The sequence below is a fragment of the Typopeltis vanoorti genome, chromosome 13 (assembly GCF_054136105.1).
Source record: "Typopeltis vanoorti isolate ZY-2024b chromosome 13, IOZ_Tvanoo_1.0, whole genome shotgun sequence".
NCBI classification, from domain to species: domain Eukaryota; kingdom Metazoa; phylum Arthropoda; class Arachnida; order Uropygi; family Thelyphonidae; genus Typopeltis; species Typopeltis vanoorti.
The window spans coordinates 59,492,929-59,520,858 of record NC_143561.1 but is presented as its reverse complement, the minus strand read 5'-3'; the positions used below and the strand labels follow the sequence as shown (position 1 = coordinate 59,520,858).

General features: G+C 35.2%; 1 protein-coding gene across 15 annotated transcripts in view; it reads right to left on the bottom strand.

Moving 5' to 3' along the window:
- LOC150100204 (uncharacterized) overlaps positions 1–27,930 on the bottom strand; it is a 566,343-nt gene that overhangs the window by 527,572 nt on the left and 10,841 nt on the right. For 2 of the 15 annotated variants that reach the window (XM_090402860.1, XM_090402866.1), the window contains exon 1: positions 14,431–14,656. The exons of 10 other annotated variants lie outside the window; for them this stretch is intronic. The gene's annotated coding sequence lies outside the window, so the exon portion shown is untranslated. Of the gene's footprint in view, positions 1–7,063; positions 7,082–13,101; positions 13,947–14,430; positions 14,657–27,930 lie in introns of those variants that run through there. 3 more of the 15 variants (XM_090402859.1, XM_090402861.1, XM_090402862.1) reach the window with 2 other exon arrangements.

The window sequence follows — 27,930 nt, the reverse complement described above, 5'->3', positions numbered from 1 at the left end:
CAAAGGATGTAGCAGAGGCATGGCAAGCTGGCTACATTATTATGCCAGTAACTTTCATGAGCAGGAGAAAGTCTACAAACCGAGATAGTGCTACTGCGTACGGGACAATCGATGCGCCTACTCAAAGACCACATAGAGTAGGTGAGAAATCAGCAATGTGGTCAGCCAAGGATGTGAAACATGTAGCCACCCTCAACATAAGATCATTATACCGACCTGGAAAATTACAATTAGTCCAGGAAAATTTAAAAAGACTGAAATTGAGTATTTTAGGTTTATCAGAGACACATTGGTGCGGAGATGGATTCATGGATTTACCAGAAGGAAGACTATACTTCTCAGGAAGAAAAGATAACATACACAGAGAAGGAGTTGCATTACTAATTGAAAAGAAACTTACACACTCAGTAATTGAAATAAACCCAGTGTCTCCTAGAATAAAAACAGCCAAACTTCAAGCAAAAGAAAAAGGTCAAACAATTAAAATAATCCAAATATATGCACCAGACAGTAACCATTCAGAAGAAGAAATAGAAAATTTCTATGAAGAACTACAACAGGAAATAGATAATCCCAAAAATAGAGAACTCATGATAGTGATGGGAGATTTTAATTCTAAAATAGGACAGTTCACAGCAGACAAAAAAAGATGTGATGAGGAAACTTGGATACGGAGAGCTTAACGACAGAGGAGAACAATTACTCCACTTCTGTAAAGCAAACGATCTAATGATTACAAACACATTATTCTATCAACGCCCTAATAATAAACATACATGGACATCTCCAGATGGTAATATAAAGAACTGCATAGACTATATCATCATAAACAAACAACGGAAAAGATCAGTAAATAATGTACGAATATTAAGAAGTTTTGATTTTGACACTGACCACGAAATATTAACTGCCAAAGTAAAGATAAAATTCAACAGGAAAAATAATATCAGAAAAGAAGAAATCATCAACCTATCAAAACTAAAAGATAGCTTAAGCAGAAGTCGATTTTTAGAACAGATGTGCTTGAAATTAAAACCCTCCATCTTACAGAACAGCGGAAAATACTGGGAAGAAGGAAAAGAAACAGTGTTATCAATCGCAAAAGACACTCTAGGTTCCAAACCCAAAATAAACAAACAGTGGATAACCCAAGAAATCATAGTTAACATAGAAGAGAAAAGAGAGGCCAAGATACTTGTAAACCAACAAAACAATGAAGAGAATAGAGAAAAATACAGAGCACTAAAAAATAAAGTTGACAACCTATGCAAAAAAGCCAAAGAAAAATGGTTAGAAGAAAAAGCTAAGAAATGCCAAGAAGCATACCAACAAAACAACCTAAAAGTCTTCCATGATACTGTAAGAGAAATTACAAAGGAATTCTCAGCAAAAGCAGTAACAATGATAAACAACAAGATGACTGAAACCGGGAATATTGAACATATAAGAAAAATCTGGTCAAACCATTTTAAGACTATCTTCCACCAAGGAAACAAAACTACAATGCCAACAATAGAAGAAAATAATGATCACCCAAAAATTTTACAAGAAGAAGTTAGATACGCAATAAAACAGATGAAAAACAATAAAGCACCAGGCATTGATACTATCCCTACTGAACTGTGGTCATATGGAGGCAGTATATCAATAGAATATTTAACAACCCTATTCAATAAAATACTACAAACAGGAGAGATCCCAGATGATTGGAGAACTGGAAAGATCATCCCAATATACAAGAAAGGAGACAAAAGAGACTGCAGAAATTACAGACCAATCAATTTACTCTCTCACACCTATAAAATATTCATAAGAATTATACAAAATAGATTAAAAAACACCTACGAAGAAATGATAGGCATAGAACAAGCTGGTTTCCGAGGAAACTATTCAACAATAGACCAAATTTTCACATTGCACCAACTAGCAGAGCTCGGGAAGACCATAAAGAACTATATTGTTGTTTTGTGGACTTTAAACAAGCTTTCGATAAGATCAACAGAGAAATCCTTCTTAAAATTCTACTAGAAAAAGCAATACACAAATATATAATACAGTTTCTGATAAAATATTACTCTAAGACAAATGCAATAATTAAAAAGGACACACTCACAACAGAACCAATAGAGATCCAAAAAGGAGTAATGCAAGGATGCCCATTATCTCCATGCCTATTCAACATATATCTAGAAGAAGTTGTAAAGAAAGCAATAGAAAATGAGCCTGGAATCAATGTCAATGGTTTAAACATAAATAATATCAAATATGCAGATGATCTCGTCCTTCTTGCAAGAACCCCAAATGAACTACAAAAGCTGATCAACAAGCTAAACGAAACCTGTAAAACATACGACATGACAATAAATATACAAAAGACAAAAGTGATGAAAATAGGGAGGAACAAAACTACCATCTCAGCCACCCTAAACGGAGAACAAATAGAACAAGTAGACAACTTCATATACCTTGGATCAAAACTAACAGAAACAATAGATGAACTCAAAACAATCAAACACGGAATAGTGATAGGATGGACCACCATGGGAAAATTACAGAAAATCTGGAAAACAAACAAGATATCTAAACAAGCCAAAATCAAATTATATGAAGCAATAATTATACCAACAGTCATCTATGGAGCAGAAGCATGGACAGTTAAAAAAAGAGAGGAGAAAAAACTGCTGGCATTTGAAATGAAATGCTTAAGAAAAATAAATAGAACAAGTTGGATAGAAAAGAAAACAAACATCACAGTCAGACAAGAACTATTGTATAAAAAGACAATAATAGAAAAAATTAGAAAACAACAACTGAGATGGTTTGGACACACTGTACGCATGGATGCAGACAGACTTCCTAACGTCCTAATCAACACTTTTCCAACTGAAAAAAGAAGACCTGGAAGACCAAGAATTACCTGGCTGAAATTAATAAAGAACATCTCAGGATACAGAACATATAAGGAACTTTTTCGAACAGCAAGGAATAGAGAAGACTGGAAGATCCTGCTCAAGAGAAGACTCAACCCGTCTTAGACGGAAGAGAAGAAGAAGAAGATTTCATCAGCACAGCACGTGAACAGCCAGGTCTGTAAAATCGTGCCATATATTTCATCCTGGTACTTTCCAAAAATTATATCTAATAATGTATAGGTTTACATATAGAATGATAATCATAAGGATCCATTTGGATCACAAGTAACTATTAAGGCAGGGGTTCCCAACCTTTTTGTTTCCTAGAGCACATTCTAAAATACCGATAGGGCGACGGGCACTATCTATTTTTTCAAGCAAATTTTTTGAATTTGTTTGTTAAATGAATACATACAAAGTTTACATTATAATCAAATGTTTTATTACTTAAAAGTTTACATTATATAAAAATTTAAATGTATATATGTAAGTTAGTGTGATCTTTGGCATTCCATTTCATTGGCCAGTGCTTTATAATTAGGAGAATATGATGATATTCCAGTTCTTAAACTGGAATGAACAACTTCGAATGCGGGTCTACTTTACATTGTATGTGTTTAATACTTGTCATGTGTCATTAATGCATGCGTCATATAGCATGCCATGAATTGTTGTGCGATTATTTCAAACTATACGGCACACGGTGGAACAGCGGCGGGCACACACAAATTGGTCTACTGGGCGCCATGGTGCCTGCGGGCATAGGGTTGGGAACCCTTGTATTAAGGAATAGCAAACTGTTACCGTTTTCAGTTTCTGTAATAAAACAAATAGTGGGATCATGTCCACTAAAAAGGCTTAAACATGCTAGGACCATAAAGCCAAATAGTGAACATCCACATAATTATCCAAGTAGATCAGCAAGATTTTAGATTTGCATAGTTTTGTGTTTAATTAGAGAATTTTCAAAATTCTCCTAAAATGAAACATTAAGCCACAACATGAATAAAAGGTAGATATCTTCCATTAACATAAGACCTACATAGAGTAAGACTCATCATAGAAGGGCCCCAATTGGTCACAAAAAAAAAATCAAATTATGTCTTAAATTATATAATTATTCTTTGAACATTTCTGCACTCACCACACTCTCAGACAATGCATTCCACTCAGCAACTACTCTCCTTGCAAAGACCCTGCTCCTCACTCTTCCCCTTACATTCCTCCTTATACAATTTTTAGGGATGGCTTCTTGTTCTACTTTGCCTCTCTCCACAGTACATGAAAAATCTCATCCACGTTAACTTAATAGTCTCGATCATATCCTCCCTCCTCCTATTCATGAAGCTCTGCAAATAGCATTCTCTCAAATTGTCTTCACACCTCAGCTAAACATGTCCCAATATCATGTAAAAGTAAGAAAATAATACAGGGTGGCCATAAATTAATTTTCCCTCTTTGGAGGTATCTGTAGCTAAAACTAATACAGGGAATGAAACCACATTTTATATTGAGACTTTCGAAGGCATGGGGGAGATGAATTCCCTGAAAAAATATTTATTACCAAAAGTCCCCGATAGGGGAACTTTTGGTGCTGGAGGAGCCAAAAGCAGTCAAAAATTTGGAATAAACGCAAGTAAAAAGGATTATGCAAATTTTACTGTGGGTACGTGACAGCAGCGCCACCAATTCCACTTAAAAAGGGATTGGAAACATTCAGGTAGTTATTCGAATGACTGACGAACTGTGCTCAATATGCATCCTACCTTGCCTCAGCGTGCTTTACTTGTTAAGTTGTTTTACCTTAAACAGTGCAATGCCGTAGCGGCCCTTCGGGAATTTAGAAGGCTTCATAACCTGTGTACAGGTCCTATGTCAGCTGTAGCACTGAGAGCTATGATTAAGAAGTTTGAAGAAACTGGATCACTAGGAGTTAGACCTGGCAGAGGATGGAAAGCAGTGCAAGAAGAGACAGTAACAGATGTTGCTACACATTGAATGTTCAGTACAGTGCCTTTTAAGCCAGCATTTCAGTAATGAGAGGGTTATCAGTCAGTTCTTTCCAACGGCATAGTTGCCTCGACCCCCGGACACTCTGTGCGACTTTTGGCTGTGGGGGGGTATTTGAAATACGTTGTGTATGTTGGTGGCGTTCCCAACTTGCATGTCTTGAAAGAGAACATAAAACGGGCTGTTATGAACATCCAATCCGACTCCTTACGCTCAGCTGTAGAGCATGTCACATACCGGATGCAATTTGTTGTACACAAGAAAGGTCACCACATTGAAAATCGTGTATGTGGTCCAGGTGACTCTGATTCTGATAAATAAATCAGAATTTCCTGCGAGTTCAATCACTACATTAATTTCTGTGTCTCTCACCAGTTGTTGTTTTAGTTTAATTATTATCATCATAACGTACCACATATTTATGCACTGATTTTATGCGGTTATTAAGGGACAACTATCTGCAACAGCATGTAGTGGAAAATACTAGGGGGCAGTGAGTGCTTGACCTAGTAATGTATCTGAGAATGTGGCTGTAACGAACATGACCATGTTGCCACCAATTGGTGAGCGTGATCATAAGGTCATGACTCGTGAGGTGGCTAAAGGAGTGGAATTTACAATTAAGGGTACATGTGGAATTACCAGGCTGGTAAGTATGACAAGCTTAGGAGTGTGCTTGGCTCAGTGCCATGGCATGTAAAACTGCAAGGGCTGGATGTTGATAGTGCATGGGACGTGGTTAAGAAGTGTTTGCAGGAGGCAATGGTTGACTGTATACCAAGAGTCCGAATAATAAATCAAGTAGGGGTTAAATGGATGAATAACACTATTAAGCTTGAGCTGCAAAAAAAAAAACAATTGTGGAGGGAATTTAAGGAGAAAGGTGACCAGCAGGTGCAGGAACAGTATAAAGCTCAGGCTAGAAAGGTAACAAGGGTGGTAAGAAAAGCAAAAGCTGATTATGAAAGAAAATTGGCCATGCAGGCTAAAGAGAATCCCAAACAGTTTTTTTAATGTGTTGCAAGTAAAAGGAAAAATGTTCATGGCAGAATGATTTTAAAAAATGCTGAGGGTAGGGAGGTAACCGAAGTGGAATTACTGAGCGAGCACTTTGCAAGAGTATATCATCCAGGTGGTGACATTGCAGGAATCGAAGAACCAACAGCTTATACTGGAATTGTGATGAATGAAGTAGAGGTAAATAGTCTCTTAGAGAACCTCAATGTCAATACATCTGTGAGATTGGATAGTATGCCAGCTTGTGTCGTATGAGAAGCAGCTAAAGAATTGTCAGTGCCCTTGACCTTTTTGTTTAATTTGAGCCTTGGGTCTGGGTCAGTCCCAAGGGGGTGGGAAGAGGGGAAAATAGTTCTGCTGCATAAAGGTGGTTCCAAGGCTGCTGTTGAAAATTGCCGGCCAATCAGCATAACAGGAATCGTTATCAAGGTCTTGGAGAAAATAGTCAAGAGGAAAATACAAGATTGGATACATGAAAATGGGATACTGTATCGGGGACAGCATGGTTTTGTGAAGGGTAGGTCATGCCTCAGTAACTTGCTCACGTATTATAACACAGTGACGGCTGAACTGGATAAGGGTAATGTGTTTACAGTGATTCTACTGGACCTTGCAAAGGCCTTTGACAGGATACCACATGGAATTCTGATCAGTAAAAATGCAGCATATGGGGATGGATATAGGGTTGGCGAGATGGATAGGAGGGTGGTTGACAGAGAGATATCAGAGTGGTTTATTCAGGAGTAGAATCCACAAGACGGCCTGTGACTAGTGGTGTGCCACAAGGATCTGTTCTTGGACCACTGCTGTTTAATTTGTTCATTAATGATAGGAAAGGATAGAAAATCTCACTGCAGAAAATCTCTCTATACATGATGCTCGTTAAACCAAGTCTTAAACCTGTTTTTTGATTCTCCACTCATACTCAACAATGCATTCCACTCGCACTACAAATTTCAAGCAAAAAACTTGTTCTTGTACAACTGCTTGTTCTTATTCCACTCTAAAAGCTACTCCTCTTCCCCATCCACTAGGTTCTTGCAAATAGCATTCCCTCAATCTTTTCCTTTCCCACAATTTTTTCCCCTTCTAATATATTGAATTATGCTAATATAATCACTTACCAAAGCAAATTTTTGATCTACATAAATCTGATGCAGTTATAACCAATGTTCACTCTAAGCTGCTTGGGTGGATGGATGTGCAGTGACTGAGATGCTCCTGCACACAGTGAACTGCTACTGCTGCGCAGCTGAAATTTTCTTTTAAAATGCTGCACAGTAGTCAGGTCACAAAAAGTTTCTACTCAGAGCAGTTACAGGTTCACATAGCTGTAAAAAAAGAAATAGAGGGAATATTGGTTGACTGTAAAGATATTACTCTAGTAGGTTTGCTCATATGATCATAGTAATTTACACATCTTTCAAGTGATGCAAGAAAAATATCTTGTCTTAAAAGCAGTCAGAAAATTGTATCTTTTAAATATTTTAGCTATATACCCAGAAGCATCTTTGATGCAAGGAATGGTATTCTGTTATTATGATTCATTCACAGCAGTTATGAGCCCTTTAACTACAGTGGATAACATCCACTAAGTTATACTTTTGAGAGAAACTTGTGATATGAAATTAAGAATTATCTACACGTTAGCACAAGAAAAGTATATTTAATATACTGTGAGATATTTCAGTTTGAAAATAACGAACTGTCATCAATGGCTTGACAGAAAAGTTTTTTTTTACAAGGTAGAATACAAACCATTGATCATTCAAAATTAGAACGAGCCGTGTGATGCTACATCACAAATCACAATATCATTTCACTGAAGAAAGGTAAACATAAGAGTGCAGAATAATTTCAGCAGTTCACTAGATCACCCCCCCCCCACACACACACACACTGGAGAGAGAGAGATGAGAAGATTAAAGACACTGTGGAAGATTTTGTAGCCAGAATCATTTGAATACTACAAGGGTTCTTGAATGAAGAAGAGGAATGGAAAGTGTTGTCATCAGCTAAACTACAGATCCAATCTGAAGTTAAAAGATGTATATAAGGAAGAGCATGGACAAGTAGAGGCCATCCACTATAATACAGTGAATAACCAGAGAAAGAAAACTGGCAATTCAATCACAAAGGGCAAGAGGGAGACCATATGATGGTAGCCTGGTAAGACCTCAATGCCAAATAGTCAAATGCCTCTGAAACATCAATAGCAATCATGAGTTTCTCCAAACCATTCCACAGCTAATGTCCAAAGGTGGGTAAGGTTAATGAGGTATACTGTAGAAGGAGAACAGCATCTATATTGGTGATCATTATTTAATTGATGGATCTCCAGATAGTGAAGCTGTTTGTTAATGACCATCACACTTTCAAGAATAATGAGGTGAGAGAATGAGAAAAGTTTGATGACCAACTGTCTTTTTTTAAAGTACATTACTAGATGAGTATGACAGCTTATATAGGGAATGCAGAATGGGTGTTAATTCCAGAATTTTTAACACAATAAGAGGGATACCATTTGGATCAAGAGACTGAATATTTTTCTGATGTCTGGACAAAAGATCAGAGGATGCTATGGATATTTTGTAGAACTGCAGGTAATCTAAACAAGAGTAGGAGGAACTGTTGTTTAGACAAAAGAAAAGTGTGATGCCAAGAGGTCTATTTTATCTTCAGGAGATGTTATTGCTATTCCATCAAAAGATTCCATCAAAGGCTGCTTTAGATTTGACTTTTTTTTTTTCTTCTCCCTGGTAAGAAGTGTAATGTAAGCTGAGTGAAAAGCCAAAGTTTTTAACCTGAGCCACTGAATCCATGTTAATAAAATTCTAATGTCATTTTAATTCAATTTTTTTTGAAATATTTACATGATCATTTTACAGTTAATTACTAAAAAATTAAATAATTTAAAATGTAAAGATGGTTTGTTTCTATGCAAGAAGATAATTCTGTTTTTGGTTCTTAAAAATTTAATCACTATTTAAATGCCTCTGAATATGTCCCTTTTGAGCTTAAAATTCTTATTTTTTGATAACTTTTTTTTTTTAAATAAAGTATGACTAAATAAATAGGGTTCCAGTAATATTTAGAGAGAAAGATTTCAGGAGATGTTGGAAGCTGGAGAACACTCTTCAAATGATATACAGGGTGTTTCAAAAAGAATGACCCGATTTCAAATAATTATATTTAATAATGAAAATGTGGTACAGTTACAAAATAAATTACCAATTTATGAAGTAAAGCCTAAAGTTTCACTCACCACAATTAGAAATGCAATCAAGTCGCATTCATTTGTGGTTCGTGGTTGCAGAGATACCACGAACCACAAATGAATGCGACTTGATTGCATTTCTAATTGTGGAGCTGAAGGAGTGGAATGTTTGGATACCATTCCACTCCTTCAGCTCCACAAAGAAAAGCTGCATGGCAACATGCTATGGTGGTAGTGTGTTTAGTGGTGTCCTTGCAATGTTGTCTATCCTGAAATTAGGACAAATTATTTTTTGTCCCACAATGGACAAAAAATAATTTGCCACATAATATGGGTCTGGCAGGTTTTGTTAGTTGCATATAATAGGAATACCTACCTATTGACAAAGTGACAAAGGCAGTTCATTTGTTTCAACATAAAGACCAGGAATTTGTGATTTTATTATTTTGTATATAGTCATAGCCCGAAGTTACGCGGTAGGTGGGACCTACAAAAAGCACGCAAGTCGAATTCGCGTAACTCGGGGTATAATTTTGCATGTAATTTATATATACAAACATACAAAATATTAGTTAATTGGGACCAAAGGTTTACAAAAACACCTATTTTTTTTTTTTTTTTAAGAAATATAATCATAATTTTAGTTTCACGTACATATAAAAAAAAAGAAAGGATTTTCTATGTCGATAGTTTCATCAAATCTAATAGATTCGTCTGACGGCATAATGTCTTTTTCTTGTCATGCAAAATTTCTTCATAGCAAGCCAATGATTTTTTTATTCCTTGCCTTGTGGCTAAAATTCATTCCCCATTAAAATCTATGTCCTCCAAAATCTGTAAACCTTTCTTTTATGATTGTTCTTACTGTGGATTCGTGTAGACCGAACTTCTTTGCTAGCTCACAAATTTTCATTCCGCCTTCAAAATCCTTAATAATGTTGAGTTTTGTATCCAAAGTTGATGTTTTTCTTTTCTTGCTAGCTATATCAGAATTGGACTTGCTTCTTTTGGACGACATTATTATTTTTTATGTGATAAAATTTGTATCAAGAACATAACATTAAACAATCGCAAGGTTTGTAGACTATAAAAATCAGTGTATGAATGGAGAACGCGCGAAACACGTCAGTGCTTGTTCACAGCATACGCGACACTGGCGAATGCGGCCGGCGACAGAAACATACGACTAGTGGTGAAGCGGAACAGGAATACGTACATATAAGAAACTGCGTAACTCCGGATTCATGTAAGTCGGGGTAGCGTAAGTCGGGGTATGCCTGTATATTGTTTAAGGAAATTAAAATTTCATAATCAATTGTAGATTTCAAAATTAAAAATATATTTAATTATATTAATTGTATAGCAATTTAGCCTATTTTTGTTTAGGAGTGCCCCTTTTTTATAATGTCATTGGCTTTTTACTCAGTTCTAGGGCATTACTGAAGTTTTACATAGATAAATATATGAAAAATACAAGAGGGAAAATTCGGACATACCCTTGTATGATGTTGCTGACTGCCTTCTTATTCAGTGGCATCCTGGAGTGAAAAGGTGAGGGGTAGAGATGTGGTAGAATTATTTGTGAGGCAAGGGGTATGTGAATCTCTTTGAAAAACATTTTTTATATATATATATACACACACACACATATATTATTAAGGATGGGCAGAGAATACTTTGGAAGGGGGAGGAAATAGAAACAATTTTTTGGAGAAAGGGAAAGATATGGTGGGATAGGTTCACGGGTAGGAGCCATTTCGACAGTGCGTCGGCATCGGAGCTCGTGGGGGAAGTGGAGGCTATGTCATGTCGGCTTGGTGTTTCTGTCTTTAGTGTAACTGTTATTTCCTATTGGTCAGAGTCTTAACCTAATTTTTATGTTATGAAGCTTCCAACTCTCAGAGATTATGTAAAGTCGGTAGATGTTTATTGAGTTTTTGTCACATTTTATGGCTATCGTTTCCAATATTCTAAGCATTGTTTCATTATCTTGTATATCTATTATTTGGCCTTGTCAATTTGCAAGGTATATTTCTGTTCAAGGGTGTGGACTGCTATTTCTGTTTTCCCTGCACTTTGTATTCCGTTTTTCTTTTGGTTGTTGCGTTTTTTGTTTAAATGTTCTGGAATAAGGCTCTTTAAACAATAAAAAATGCAACAGCCATAAAGTTGTGTTTGTGTTGAGGTTGTGTCGCTGCTGCTCACCAAATTACTAGATACGCATTGTGATGCAGCCCTCGGATAAATATTTTTTTTAATGTTTATTATTTTTTATGCTTTATTTTTTATTATTTCAAACAGAATATTCCATATCTGGCCAAATCATGATTCGACAGATCCCTAATTACAAGAAAAGAATTTGAAACTAAAATCCCAAAAGAATGAGAAAGTACATGTTTAATAGAAGACAGGAGATTTGGAAACCACTAAACATTTGTTTAGTGGTTTCCAAACATATAGTTCTAGTTCCATTGAGGATTCCACGACAATGGAGAGAAGGCCTAATAATACCAACACCCAAAAAATACAATCTATACTTCCTACCACACTACAAATCTATAAGGGAATGCTTCTAAACCAAATTGAACCATAAATAACATCTCTTCAATTCAATAATAGAGTGGGTCTCTTGAAAAACAGAACACATCCACTGCCTTAGACGGTTGATTTTAAACTTCCTAGATTTAATGAATAGACAAAGGATTATCAATATTCTCAGTTTAATAACTGAGCATTGCATATCGTTGAAAACAATCAAAGCTAAACCATAACAAAATTACCATGCAAGAGCAAATGATTAATGGAAAGACAACAGAGCATTCCTATTTCCACTAGAGTTCTTCAGGGAGACCCTTAGGTACCATATCTTTTTATTACAAGAGAAATTACATTGTCTCTGCTTTACATAATGATGTGATAATCAGGACTGTACTTACACTTTTCAGGGCCCAAGGTGCTAGGTGCTCTGCTCCCCCCCTTACAAATGAATAAAGACATAAAAACAAACAATAATATATACAAAAAACTTATTACATTTATTAAAAAAAGTTGAGCTAAAAAAATACATATCAAACACAAATGTTAAACTAGCACTAAGTAAAGACACTACAAATGTTTTTTCCTAGACGTCTCTTTATCAAATGTATCAATAATATCATAATTCAAATTATTCACATCATTTTCAATAAATAATTATGATAAATTTGACGTTTTATCCTTCATTCGAAGAGTCTCGTAAATAATTTTCACCCTTTTAAGAACAGAAAATGAATGCAACCGATTTGCAGCATGACTGCAAACAGGTCATGGACACAAAAAATATATGAAAATAAATAATATTTGCATTCTTGTTTTAAAAAAAATGGGCATATGATCTATTTAGATATTGACTTAAAGCAATGACACCCTTTTTCTCAGCTATATATATATATATATATATATATATATTATAGTGATATAGGAAATTTAACAGAAAACAATCAAATTTTTATGTTCAATTTTTATTATTTATACTTTTAATTCTTCAATTTCAAATCTCACTGTCTGGGGGGTGGCCCTTAAATTGGCCCTAATTTTAGGGGGAGTCCCAGCTAGAGCCTTGTGCACCTGTGCATAAGTACAGCCCTGGTGTTAATTGACTAACATTCAGACTGCCTGAAAATAATTTATGTAAAAATGAAGCATGATTGAGTTGGCAATCAACAGCAGTAAAACTAAGTCCTAAAAGAGAATAGAAGGAAATATATTAAGTTAAATGACCACACTCTTGAAGTAAGGTTTTCATAGCATGGTTATTCCATTAATATACTAACTGACAGTGAAAAGAAAGCACAGAAATCTTAAATTCCATAAAAGTCTAATATATGGAAATCCAATTTTATTATCACAAATAACCAGTCAAGCCATATTTATATATAGTTCCAAATATGGTACATCACTACTCACCAAATAATTAATATCACCAATAACTTTGAGACAACACACCTTTGATGAATTACATTCCTAATACTGTCATTCTTGAAGAAAGCCAGCAAAGACTTAATAAAAACAATTCAGAAAAGTCAAGCTGAGGTGGATGGATCACTTAGACATCCATCCTCACCTGTGTTTAACACTCTTTCTCTCTAAAAACAATAATGGACACAGAGAAGACAAAGGCCAAGAAAATAGTTTGACAATACAGTAAAATTCTTTTTAAGCTAAGACTCATGAACTATCCGATATTTAAAAGTTGGCACGTAACAGAGCAACCTGGCTCATCTTCATCTATCTATCTCCATTAGTTATGTACATATTTCTGTATATATATTCCCCTATTCATACTTGAATAAATGACGATGTAGACAAAAAAGAAATATGCTAATGGTTCTGTGACACTAGATTTACAGAAGAAAGTTACAGCTCAATTCTGATCACTGAGAAGATATTTTTTTCCTATGCTTTTTTTTCCCTTTTCTGATAGTCCCTGTGTTAATCAATTTGGCAGGTTTTTTTTTTCCTTTTCCTACCACATAAAACAGGTTTTTTTAAACCCTGAAAATTAAGCAAATCGAACCATAGAACAGATACAAGAATTACAAATGAAAATTAAGGTTAAAAACAGACTTTCTTTGAAACATGCTACAAGAAATACACTCAAATGGCAAGATGAAATGTTGGCCCAACTGTCCGCCACTTTCCAAAAAGTAAGGGCTAAAAAACTGCCACTTATTTCCTTTGAAGAATGAAAAGGCATTAGGATTCAGAAACTATCATTGCAACTCAAAACCTGGCCAATAACTAAGGCGTTTATGAAATTCAAGAACTGTTCTTAGCCACAACAAAAACCAAATGCAGTTCTAAAGATGATTGTATATGCTATATCTTAATAAATGAGACTGTTCTATGTTGTGATCTCGTAAATTACCGAGTATTCCGTTCTTACAACTCCATTTCCAGTTCTGTATTTTTCAATTTCCGTGTGCCTCGGACGCCATCTAACGGTTACTACAACAGTACTCAACATCAATCGCGGATGCAACTTTCGGCTCCTATACGCTGGTATGTCAGTGATAATGCTGTCGGTTCATACAAATTCTGATAAGGTGAATCAATTCCTTCACAAGTATTTTTGTGCTGAATTCCAAATAAAAATTGTATATTTGCGATCACAACATTCGAAGTTGAAATTTACAACAAATCTCACGTTAACCTTTCAGACATTTTTCCAGTTCTCTTTTCATATAAAAAAATAACGGGTCTGCGCATATTTTATTAATTCCACATTGTACTTACCATGCTCCAGGCTATAAATTTATTCGTATAAATTAAGGAATATATGAAACTACCGCGCCACTTGTACTTTAATAATAAAACAACCAGAAACATCTGTTAGGCAATGACTGTACTGAATAAACTTATTCAATTCCGAATGAGATCACGCCTTTTTCATCAGCCGACCGCAGAGCTAATAGTGCTCTAGGTTTAACGCTAACTGAGAAGCATAAAGCACTTCAGCAACACTACGCCAATACGAAAAATCAATAAATGGTTCAAGGACGTATGTCTCTCAAATTCTAACCAAGTAACAAATGGATGTACATTCTTAGGGTTCCCTGATGAAATTCTCATTTAATGTTTACAAAATAAATAAATAAAACACGTGTATCTTCGTATAACGAATATAAAAAAAAAAATTTTTTTGTACATCACGCAAAAGACTACTTTTTTAAAGGCTATTTCCTAGTGACCTATATAACAGAAGAATTAAAAGCTTACGTTATATTACACATGGCACTGTGTGGAAGAACAATAATGAAAAGTGTCAGAAATCGCCACAGAATAAATTAGATGTCATTAAATTTTCTACACAAATTTTGGGGATATATTTATTTAAAGTATAAAACTTAAAGTGTTATAACGCAAGTGAGTAATATTGGAATGTAAAGAGGGGAAAGGGTTGAAGAGAAGAATGGAAAAGTATATGATAGATATAAATGGCAATAGAAACAGCAACGACATGAAAGGACTGTTGGAAGGGATGGAAATTTGTTGCTACTATATGATAACTGCATAACTGCAAGTAGTACCAGACAGCAAATGAGTCAAACAGGTTGTGAAAGAGGAATGGTGTTTATTTTTTCACCTATGGAGTGAATTTAATAGAAGAAACATCATATGAACAATGGTCTACATTTAAATGGATTAGAAGTGGATAAGAATGTCTTGAAGTGGTGGTGGTCAGAAATTAGGGACCATTAGGATGGAAACAGGTGAGCATGTGTGCAAGGCACCTCTGAAGTGAGTAAGTGTGAGAATAGGAATAAACAAAAATTATTAAACATGACTGCTCAGGTCTCAGATATGAATGGCATGTTCGTCAAAATATGCAATTGTTTTAGTCCCAGTGGAATACTGCAATTTATGAATGCTGATACCAGAAGCATAAAATGGGAGCGGAGAGTTATGGACATTAGTTTGTGGTACAAAATATACTGTCAGTCTATTTTCTCTTCTTAGAAAGAGAAAAGGACATACTGAGCAAAGGAAACAATATGAAAGAAAATATGTTAGCAGGTACACAGAAAATAGTAAGTTTGATATCAAGAATGAGGCACAAAGTCAGGTGGGAGTTAAGCATACCTTCATAGCAAACTCTCTCTGGCTGTTTCACAGATGGTCTGTTTCTGTTTATTCCTTTCCTATGGGTACTTCTATAGGCATTGTTCCACTGAATAGGCATCCATCATTCTCCTGTTCCCTTTTCTTCTAAGTCATCACACAAGCAACAGCTCTCCAATAATCCATTTACAATTCAAATGCTAACCAGTAATGCTTCTCCCACTACTCTTTCACTCCATATGCTTTATTTTCTTTCAACATTCCTCATGATATGCTCGCCAGAAAGTACAACCTCCAACTATTCTCCACTGCAACATCAACCAAAGACAAGGAATGCTGATCTCACAGCATCATTCTTTGCCTCCACACTGCTGGTCAAGACAAAGTGCCCCAAGCATTACCAAGAAATGCACATTGCATGTGTCCTCTAGACTTTTATCCAAAAAAAAAAAAAAAAAAAAAAAAAAAAAAAAAAAAAAAAAAAAAAATCCTGAATAGCTTCTAGTCCTGATGGTACTTTCCCAGTTGTGCTTAAAACTTGTGCTCCTGAATCAACACCCATACCTCATATCTTTACAATCTCTCATGTTCATCTGGTCTCGACCCTTCAGTAAGGGAACTAGCCTATATCCAACCAATTCCAAAGGAAGGAAATAAAAGCCAGTCATGAACTCACATTACATTCACCACAGTTCTATCAAAAACAATAGAGAATGTCACTAACAATCAACTCCTTCACAATCTAGAAGCCAGCCAATTAATCAGTGACTGCTAATATGGATTCTGCCACTCAGTCTACAGCAAATCTCCTTGCCAACATCACCCACATTCCACTCCACCCTAGAATACTGGTCCCACATATTTGGATCAGGTCTAGCAAAGGCCACTTAAAATTACCATTGCATGGCTACCTTCCACCCTTTTCAAAACAGATTGATAATTTCCTACGGTTGTTCGATATGTGTCATGGCATCTTTTCAGATTTCCTCATGAATGCTAGAGGATCCCAGGGTTCTGTACTTTCGCCATGCTCTTTTTTCTAATACATAAATGACCTATCACTATCCTCAAAATCCTATTCAGTTTTGCTGATGATAGTAGACTTCATCTTTTTCATTTGACAAACCTTGCTATGTCCATACATCCCAAGCAGAAGATCTTCAATAATCAGTTTCCTAAATGCTTATCTCCTTACTATATTTCAGTGGGGGTGAGGACAACCTTGTCAACTTCAATGCCACCAAAACAAACTCTTGCTTTAGACAAGAAAGACTGCACTTCATTTCCTCTTGCCTTGGACAATACTCATATCTCCATGCAAGTTTAGACATATCTCTTCTCAGAATGACATATCGCTAGCCTATCTGAACATAAGCACATCACAGCCACAACCAAAAAATTAGGTGTTCTTTTCTCACCTCTGCAACTATTTACACTATATAAATCCCACTTCCACTCCACCCTAGAATACTGGTCTCACATATGGAGTAGTGTACCAAAAGCCTCCTCTAAAAATGTTTGATGCTGTGCTGATTAGCTTTAGTAATAAAGCTTGCATTGAATTCCATATGAATGGAATGCAATGCCATAGAAGATTAACTGTAGTTGAAAACGAATTTAAAATGAAGTATCATAACTACTGTAGCAGTTAGGTATAGATCACTCATAATGATCAAAATTACAACACAAGATATCTCCCAAAAGACCTCAGACACTATCTTCGTACCCATTCCAGAAAAAAAAGCACAATGCTACAGAATGCTCAGAGTATAGAACAATCAGCATCAGGAGCCACATAGCTAAAATACTGATAAAAATTATTCTGCAAAGAAACAAAAGAAAATTCAACTGGGAAATAGGTGAGAATCAATTTGAATTGAAAGAAAAACACGAAACAAGAGATATTTTCACTCTAAGAACAATAATAGAAAGATATCTAGAAAAAAATAGATATTTATAAATGCTTTGTAGATTACAAAAAAGCTTTTGATTCAATCAAAAAAGAAACTGATCAAGTCTCAATAAAATTGGAATGGATTGAAATGATATAAAGCTGTTAACAGATCTATACTGGGAACAAACAGTAGCAATAAGAGTTGACGATGAGATGTCTAAAGAATTTGCAATCCAAAGAGGTGTATGACAAGGATGTATACAATCCTAGATACTCATTAATTTATATACTGAAGAAATATACCAGTTGAAAACATAAAAGGAGGATCAAAAGGAGGAAGGAGCAAACAATCTAAGATATGCTGATGATACAGTTCTGTTGGCAGAAAATAAAAAAGATCTAGAAAATCTAATCAAAATGTAAGAGTTATGAGCAAAGAATATTGTTTGCTTTTTAATCCAATGAAAACCAGGACAACGCCAATAACCAGGAAAAAAGCACCTAAAATTTATATCAAAATAGATGACATACCTATTCAGAAAGTAGACAAATTTATGTATCTTGGCACCTTAATAACAGAAGATGGAAGCACAAGAGAAATAAAAAGAAAAATTGAAATAACTAGAGAGAAATTCAACACAATGAAAAATGTCCTGACATCTAGAGATTTGGGCATAAAAATGAGAATAAGGTTGTTATGGGGCTGAAACATGGACAATATTAAAGGAAGAAGATAAAATTAAAGCTTCTGAGGCATGGATTTTAAGAAGAATTATGAAGGTATCATGGACTCAGAAGAAAATGAATGCAGAAGTTCTACAAATGACAGGAGAAAAAAAAAGAAGTCTTCTTAAAACTATCAAAAGAAGAAAGGCCAAATATTTCTGACATTTGCTAAGACATAACAGCCTACAAAAAGCAGTCCTGGCAGGAACAGAAGAGGAAAAGAGGGAACGAGGAATACAAAGAATTATTTGGAATAGCAATCTCGAAGTGGTCATATGTGATGTGAGGAATGTGCAAGGCAAGCATAGGAATGAAGTTGGCGGAGAGAGATGGTAGTCAACCTCCTAGAGAGAGACGACACATGATGATGAATGATTAAACTTCATAGGACTTTTGTTTACTCATGAGTGGGTGAAGGATAAAAAATAAAATAAAAAAAAAGAATATTTCCTTCGAGTATAATTTTAAACTAAGCAGATAAGCTTGCTACAACAATTTCTCATCCAGAGAATTTGATAATATGGTAATACACCATTTGCCTATTTGTATATGGAAATATAACTCTTACCATTGATTTAGCCCTCGGTATCTTTACAGGTCTCATTTCTGCTGATCATACCTCACTAAAGTAGCTGAAATTGGTCTCAATAGTGTGCAGGGTAATACACACACATCTAAAAGGAAGTGTGCTGCACATTAGGGGATACTGCAGCAATCTGATTTAAAGTTATCTACATCCATATACAAGTAGCCGAATCATGAAGTTGCCTGACTACTTGCTACAACAATTCAACGTATTATGTGGGTAGCGAATTTAGTAAAACACAAAAGTTTATCACAGTGGTAATCTCAGACTGTGGCTGCATGATACTCCACCCACGCATACTCAAGTTTCCTCCCTCGCAAACATAAAACTAATCTTGAACACATTTCATAGTCGTTACCTATATCTAGGTACAAATATGAATTTGGATAATTCATGGAGATTATAAAGTGATTTCTATAATTATTTTAAAAAAAATCCCCTAAATTTCAAAAACTAAAATGTGGAACCACATCTTACCTGTATGGATAAATCTAATTTTTTAGATGCTTCTTCATTCGTCAACTTTGGCAGATGTCATGTCAAGTATCATCTCCTTCTAGGAGGATCGCTATTATGAATTTCCATATATTTCTGCCTTCAGCTGCTCTCTTGCTCTCTGCATAGTTTACCCTTTACATCTTTTATGTTCATTACATCTTTGCTATGTACAATGATGTCTTCCTTTGTTTCACTTGTTTTCAATTCTTCCCCTGTAATAAATCTTGGTGAATCTTATGCCTCACAATATGACCGATATATGATATTTCTCTTTTCTATATGTTTTTTATTAGTTCTATTTTAGTATCCATCATCTCCAAAACTACTTTGCTCCTCATCTTCTGAATCCATGAGATCTATCTTCGATGCTCTTCTACACATTCATATCTCAAAAGCAACAACAATCCTTCTACTGTCTTTCTTTTTAATTGTCCATGTTTCTGCTCAGTAAGGAAAATTAGAGCTAATATAAAGTATTTATCCTTCTTAATCCGGTATTTTTTTTTTGTTCGTTTATTTCTCCTGATGTTAGTATATTCTTCTTCTGTTAAGTTGATTTTGCAATTTTTAATCTTCACCTAACCTCCTGCATTTTCCATCCTCTGTGGTGTCCTGAATAAGTGTAACATTTGGCATTGTATAATTTAGTTTTCTACTTTTATTTTTAATTTTTTATTTAATTTTCTCTTAACTTTTGCAAGTCTTCCTCTCTCTCTCTCTCTCTCAGCAATCAATAGTGCTGGGCCATTCAGGGGTACACGAAAAATAATCAGTAATGGCAGAAAAACAAATAAATTGTACAAGGGGTACAATTTATAAAAATGGGTTTAAAAGGGTATGCAAGTGGAAAAAGGTTGGGAATCACTAGTATAGATGAAGTCCTTTGGTCAGAAAGACCTGGGTTATATTCCCATGAGTTAAGCGGTATCATATGGAGGTGGAGGGTTTTTTCCTCCCGGTAACTCGGGTTTTTCAGTCCTCAAAACAGGCAAACCAGTCCCATGAACACATGGCTACAGTCATAAAATATAGTACAGGAAACCACCTTGCACATAATCATCTCCCTAGTATGGTAGATATAGCTACCCCCAACAGCCTTATGGCTGAGGGAATAGGAATAGAATCTTGATTAATAGTGTCTATCCATCATCTTCTGGTTTTCTTTTGGTCTTTTACCAATAATACTTCTTAAGAATACTGTCATTTTCCATACAAAAAACATATTGTGCCCTCTCTGGTTGTTCTGATCTCCAGAGACCCTTATCATTCACTAGGATTTTCCTTTCAAAAGCTGAAATCAAATTTTTTACCCTTGCCATAAATATTGGGTTTCACATCCATAGGTAACAACTGAACAAATTATTAATTTGTATAGTCTTACTTTAGTCTTCCAATGAATATCGTTTGAACTGAGTACACATAAGAGAGACAGAGAACAGCAAGTCTGATTTTATTATATTACCTCTAATCGATTCTATACTTCCACCGTCTCATTTGGTTGGCTAGTAATAATTACTCCTAAATATTTAAATGGTTCCACTTTTTCATTTTCAAGATTCCCAATTTTCACACTTGTATCAATCAGTTAACTGATTTTTCCTGGTATTAATCATTTTTTGTTTTTTTGTTAATTCTTAGCTCCTCCTCTTGTGCTGATTTTCTAGTTCCAAATACATTTCTTCTGCTTCCAGTTTGGTTCTTGACATGATGTTAATGTCATCTGCATATGCTACAATCTGCACTGATTTGTTTATCAGCAACTTTAACATCTACTGGCAACGATCAGATAACAGATTCCAAAGCCAAGTTACAAAGTATTAAAGTTAGACAACTGCCTTGTTTTAATTGTTAAGTTGTTGGAAAGGAATCTGTTAAATTATTTTATATTTTAGCCTAAGCATCTCAATTTTCCACTGTTAACCTTGCAAGTCTTACTAACTTATGTTATTTCAAAATGTATAGTTCGCCCACCGATTAGAGATCCTTCGACACTTCTGCGCATCCCAGAAAAAGGAGAATCCATTCCGATAATAGGGTAATCAGTCTGTATTGTGGGATGAGTTGTTTATTATTACCGGTCGGAAAATTAACTTCTCTTTTATGATTATTGTAGTTAACTATGTTGCTTGTATAACAGTTGAAAAATTTTACCTATAAAGCACATGATTTCGCGTGTTGCGACCAATTTGGACATCCTTCATTTCTTTCTCCCCTTCAGCATGAATCGACTATTCTTGGAAAGATGCGAAGCAGGGACCTACAAACGGTGGGCGAACTATATCATAATGTCCTATAATTTTCCTCTATTAATGTTGTCATATGCTTGCTGACACACTGATGAATATTTATATCAAATTTCCAAAATTTCTCTAATGTACCTAATCAATTAGGGATTTACCTTTCCTGAAATCTCCCTAACAGACACCAAATTATCTTCTCCATAAATGAGTTAAATCTGTTCTTCAAAACAGAGGTAAATACTATGTATTTTGTACATAACAGAGAAATACTCCTATAATTTTCACAAACTGTTTTGTCATTCTTCTTATGTATCAAGAAGATCACTCTTTCTTCATTCCTTTGCATTTGCTCTTTCTGCCATATGGTTAAAATAAATTCATATAATTTGTCTTTTAGTTTCTTTCCTCTTGCTTTCAGTAACTCAGCAAGGATTTTATCTATTCCTAGGTAATGTTCTTATTCAACAATTCATGGAAATATTCTCTCCATCAGTTTTTTTACTGTGTTTGTTAGCATGTCTCCTTGTTGATCTCTCATATCTAGCCTAAGCTTATATTCTTCTTTAATTTGCTTAAATGTATTATTAACTTGTCTAAGACCACCCTTGTTCTTTCTTTCTTATTCTATTGTGTATATCATTTCATTAAGGACTGACCTTCTCTTTGTTCGACAGATTTTATCTGCCTTGTCTCAGTTCTTCATATTTTCCTTCTTTAATCTTAGTTGGTCTTGCAGTAAATTCTTTGTATACTTTATTTCTAGCAGCTAGAATAGACAATGTTAGTGCTGGTAGAATAGCCTCAAAACACATAGGGATTGTTATGTTTATACACAAATGTAAAGAGTATTTGAAACAAGAGAGCTGAATTTGTTGCATTGATTGAGACTATATATCCAAAAATAATTGGAATGAGTGAAACTTGGTTGTCTGAGGAGGATGTGATGTTGGCGATAGAATTAGAAGGATATATAATTTTCTGGAAGAATAGAAATGAGAAATGTGAAGGGGGGGGGATGCTGTTAATGATTGAAGAGGAATTGTGTCCACAAAGTGTAGAAGTTGATAGAGCATGCACAGATTTTGAATCTGTGTGGTGTGAAGTTGAAATAAACAGGTTAGTATATCTAATAGGATGCTGTTACAGACCAAGGAATGCAGAGAATACTGATTGTGAAATGTTCAAGCAAATTAGTTGGCATGTAAAAAGAAGGTGATCCTGATGAGAGACTAATTACAGGAATATAGAATGGAAGGAAGAGATAGTGTATGGGAACAAGGAGAGTGAGTTTGTGGAATTTCTGAAAGATAAGTATCTTAAGCAGCATGTAATTGAAGCAACTAGAGGCTTAATGTTTTGGATTTGGTGATAACTTCACAAGATGTAGTTGTTAATGAAGTGTTGACACTGCCACCAGTTGGTGAGAGTGATCATGAGGTACTTGTTTGGGAAGTGATGAAACAAGAAAAGGTCACTGCCAAAAATGGATTGATGTGGAAGTATTAAGCAGGTGATTATATGCAGCTCTATAGTCAGCATCAGTATGTTGGGTAGATGAGCTGAGCAGAAAAGATGTTGACAATGCATGGAAACTCACGAGGCAGTATCTGACAAAAGCAACGTATGACTGCATACCAAGGGTTAAGCAAGTAAATAGAGTAGGAATAAAATGGATGAACAGTGAAATCAATCAAGCTGTGCTGGGAAAAAAAAATGTTATGGAGGAGGTACAAGACAGTTGGTGGTGATCAGATCCATGAAGAGTATAAAGTACAGGCTAGAAAGGTAATGAGCATGGTAAAGAAAGAAAAGGTGCAGTATGAGAGGAGATTGGCTGTTCAGGCCAAGGTTACTCAAGGGAACTTTTCTGCTACTTGGCAAGCAAGAGGAAGAATAATTATGGCAGATTAACACTGGTAAATAGTCATGGCAGCAGATTAACAGCTGCAAGGATATAGCAAAATTATTGAACTAGCACTTTATCAGCATATATCATACTGGTGTAAATGACACTGTGCAACATATAGAAGAGAAGCAAGTATTAGGAGAATTGGAAGTGAAAGAATCAGAGGTGTATCAGATGTTGGTTGGGTTGAATGTTAATAAGGCTGTGGGAATGGATGACATATCACCATGTATTCTTAAGGAATGTGCAACACAGTTGACTATGGCCTTGACCTGGTTATTTAATGAAAGTCTTGCAGTGGGTAGGATTCCTAAGGAGTGGAAAAAAGGCAAAATAGTACTATTCCACAGGCTAACTATAGGTCAGTCTGTATAACTGCAGTTGTTGTCAAGATATTGGAAAGATTGGTAAGGAATAGAATACAGAATTGGGTTGATGGATATAGCATTCTTTATGATGGTCAGCACGGCTTTGTAAAGGGTAGGGCCCGTTTTAGTGATTTACTTGCATTTTATGATAAGGTAACAAGTGTGTTAGATAAGGGAGAATCATATACAGTGATATTCTTGGACTTTGCAAAAGTGTTTGATAGATTACCACATGATAAATTGATGTACAAGCTGTAAAGGAGGGGAATAGATAGTATATTGGTTAGATGAATCAGAATGGCTCTCTGAATGTTACCAACAGGTTGTGTATGATGGAGCAGTGTCTCAAAAAAAGGAAGGTGACCAGTGGCATGCTCCAGGGTTCTGTTCTTGGGGCCCCTGCTGTTTAACTGGTTTGTAAATGGTATATCATGTGGACTAACTGGGGATCTCCAGTTGTTTCCTGATGGTGCAAAGTTGGGAAGAATTATAAGTAGCACTACTGATGTTAATTCCCTTCAGGAAGATTTGAATAGACTTTTTACTTGGACAAAGGAGTGGGGGTTGTAGTTTTAATATCAATAAGTGCAAGGCATTGCATTTTGGACTGCAGAAATATAAGGCTGTGTACTATATATTTGATGGTGCCGTACTGCAGGAAGCAGATGAGATTAGAGATTTGGGAGTAATGGTTGACAGTTGACTGAAGTTTAGAAGACATTGCTAGTGTTGAAAAGGCTGCACATCATAGCACTGCTATGATAAGAAGTACTCTAACATGTTGGGATAACAAGTGGTTGTGCCACTCTATAAGGCAATGGTCAGACCACACTTGGACTATGGTGCTCAGATCTGGTCACGTGGTTTTAAATGTGATGTGGACAAATTGGAGGGGGGTCCAGAGACAAGTGACTGCAGAAATATAAGGCTGTGTACTATATATTTGATGGTGCCGTACTGCAGGAAGCAGATGAGATTAGAGATTTGGGAGTAATGGTTGAAGTTGACTGAAGTTTAGAAGACATTGCTAGTGTTGAAAAGGCTGCACATCATAGCACTGCTATGATAAGAAGTACTCTAACATGTTGGGATAACAAGTGGTTGTGCCACTCTATAAGGCAATGGTCAGACCACACTTGGACTATGGTGCTCAGATCTGGTCACGTGGTTTTAAATGTGATGTGGACAAATTGGAGGGGGGTCCAGAGACAAGTGACGAACATAATGTCGGAACTTTGGAGTGCTGGCTATGAAGAAAGGTTGAAGAAATGTGGATTGCAGAGTTTGGTGGATAGGAGGGAAAAGAGGTGATAGAGACATTTAAGTTAGTGAGAGGATTTTATCAGATTAATCCATAGGGGATTATAAAGAGGAGAAGGTGAGAGGAGAAGAACCAGAGGTCATCCCTGGAAGTTATGTAAAAGTGTGGTGAAGAGGAGTGTGAGGAGTAGATTTTTTATATGGAAAATTGTAAGTGAATGGAACGCATTACGAGAATGTATTGTTAATGCAAGGAGTATTAAGGATTTTAAGATTCTATATGATAAATATGTTGTCAGTTGAATGAATATCCCACAATGAGTCTGCCGACTCCGTGGAGGGTGTAATAATAATTTCTTTTTATTACTGCTTGAGCACATTCATCGAATCTTTTCTTTTTCTTAATTTAAAATCCCAGAGTTTCTTCAGTATTCACAAGAGGAAATCCATTGTTTAGTGTATATCCAGCTTCTTTCTATATCCTATTCTATACCTATAATTTTGGCCTCTATTTTTTTCTTTAATTATGTTCTGGAAATTGGTTTTAACTTCAATTTCTTTAAGCTTCTGCAAGTTAAACTTAAGTGCGCTTTCATTTCTTTACTGAGATTCTACATCTATATTTAATTTTTACCAGATAATTATCTGAATCACCAAGCTCCTCTATGTGATCTTATATCTATAATAGTTGATACCGATCTTTTATCTATAAGCATATGATCAATTTGATTAAATGTTATACCATATGGGGATATCCATGTACTTTTATGTCTTTATAAAAGTACATGGATTTGTAAAAAATAAAAAAATATAAAAAACCATGTAGAGGAGATAACCATATTTTTACTTATAGTAAAATCATCAGTTTCTCTCCGTTATAATTAGAATTTTTTGAATTGCTCCTTCGTAAATATCTTCCTGTTCAACCTTGGTAATGAAATCTTCAATAATCATTTTTATGTCATTAGATGGTGCTGAATCATATAACCTCTGCTCACACATTCTTAATGCTAACAATGTCAAATTCCTTCCTTGTATCTTAAATTTTAATATGATCCATTGATTCAATCCCCTAATTTATCCCAAGAACTCTGTAGAGTCTCGTCTTTAATCAGATGTTTTATTTTTAACCAACTGTCATATCGATAAATTAAAATTAGTATGAAAATTTTTTTTTGTACTGCTGCTAGTTCAGTGTTTTGGCTAATTTCGTATAAATTTATTCAACTGGCAACACCACCATACAAGTTTTGCTTATTCTACTGTCCATTCCCATATTTAATTTACCATCTTTTCTAAAAACTGTGACTAAACAGCTGAAATATTTTATTTCTTTTCCACTGAAAATGATTTTCCTCCAAATTCATCTATCATTTGTCAGCATTCAAAATACAATTTTATATTTCTATCTTCTAGGTGGCACTTCAGACTGCACAATTCATCTATATCTTAGTCTTCTTCTGCTATTATTCAATTTATTTAGAGAAACTCAGCAACTTACCCAGATTTGTTTAGGAATACAACATCTGTAAAAAGGAAATACAACATCTCTATAAAACTAAGTTTGATATCTTACATTTAACATCAAGTTTAATGCCACTATGTTTCATAACATGATCCATATAGATGAATAACAGTGAAGACAGTGCACACCCTTAAATCTGATTATACACCAAACCACTTCCTTGTACTTCCTTCAATTCTAAATGCTCCATTTAACCCATAATCTGCAGTATTTGGAAAAGCTTCTCTCTTGGCACCTTGTTGTATGGTTTTTTTCAGATCTACAAAGGGCATCTACAGCAGTATCCTTTTGCTGTACAACTACAGACACACTAAACCTGCTTTTCTTCTTCCTCTTTCATTCTATCTACTTCCATTCTCTAGAAATCCTACTGAAAGAAGTATTTCCAAACAACTGCAACTCTTCAAACCTCACCTACACTCCAGAGAGCACTAATAATGTGCTTATAGGTCCTTCAACCTATAACTTTCATGTATGGGATCAATAAAAAAAACACATCCTTGTCATGTTCTTATGATTTCTCAACTATTTGGTATAAAGTGAAAATCTGATCCTGACACTTATTTGGCCTGAACATCAATTTGTGCTTCTTCAAGTTTCTCTTCCATCGTTTTTCTTAACCTGTTCTCAAGTACACTTGCATAAGCCATACCTAGAACTCTTAGTAAGGAAATTCCTCCATAATTCTCAAATTTCAGTTTTACTTCACGTTTTACAGATGGGATCTATCAGTGCTCTACTCCAATCATCCAGAATTTGACCATCTAAATTATGCAAGCATAGCCATTGTAAAGCTTTTATATATCGGTATTTGAGTATTTCTGGTTGATATCATCTAAGTATTAACTCCAGATTACACTTCTCTTAAATATTTTTTACCATCACTTTTTTGTCACTGCCTGTGTCGTTTAACAGGCTTTCAAAATAATTTTTTATGTGACTCCTGGGAACCCAAAAAATCTTGTAAACCTTAGCCCACCCACAGTACATTAGTACTGTGGGTGGGCTAAGGATATTTTTATTAATTTTTTATAATTTGCTTTTGTATTTTTTTTATTCATTTTTACCTCATATGGAAAGCCAGCTCTAGAGACCAAACACAGAACCTTTCTTCAAGCCACTTCAGACCTTCACTAAGCAGGAAGGTGGTCTCACACAAGGTCAATGAAAC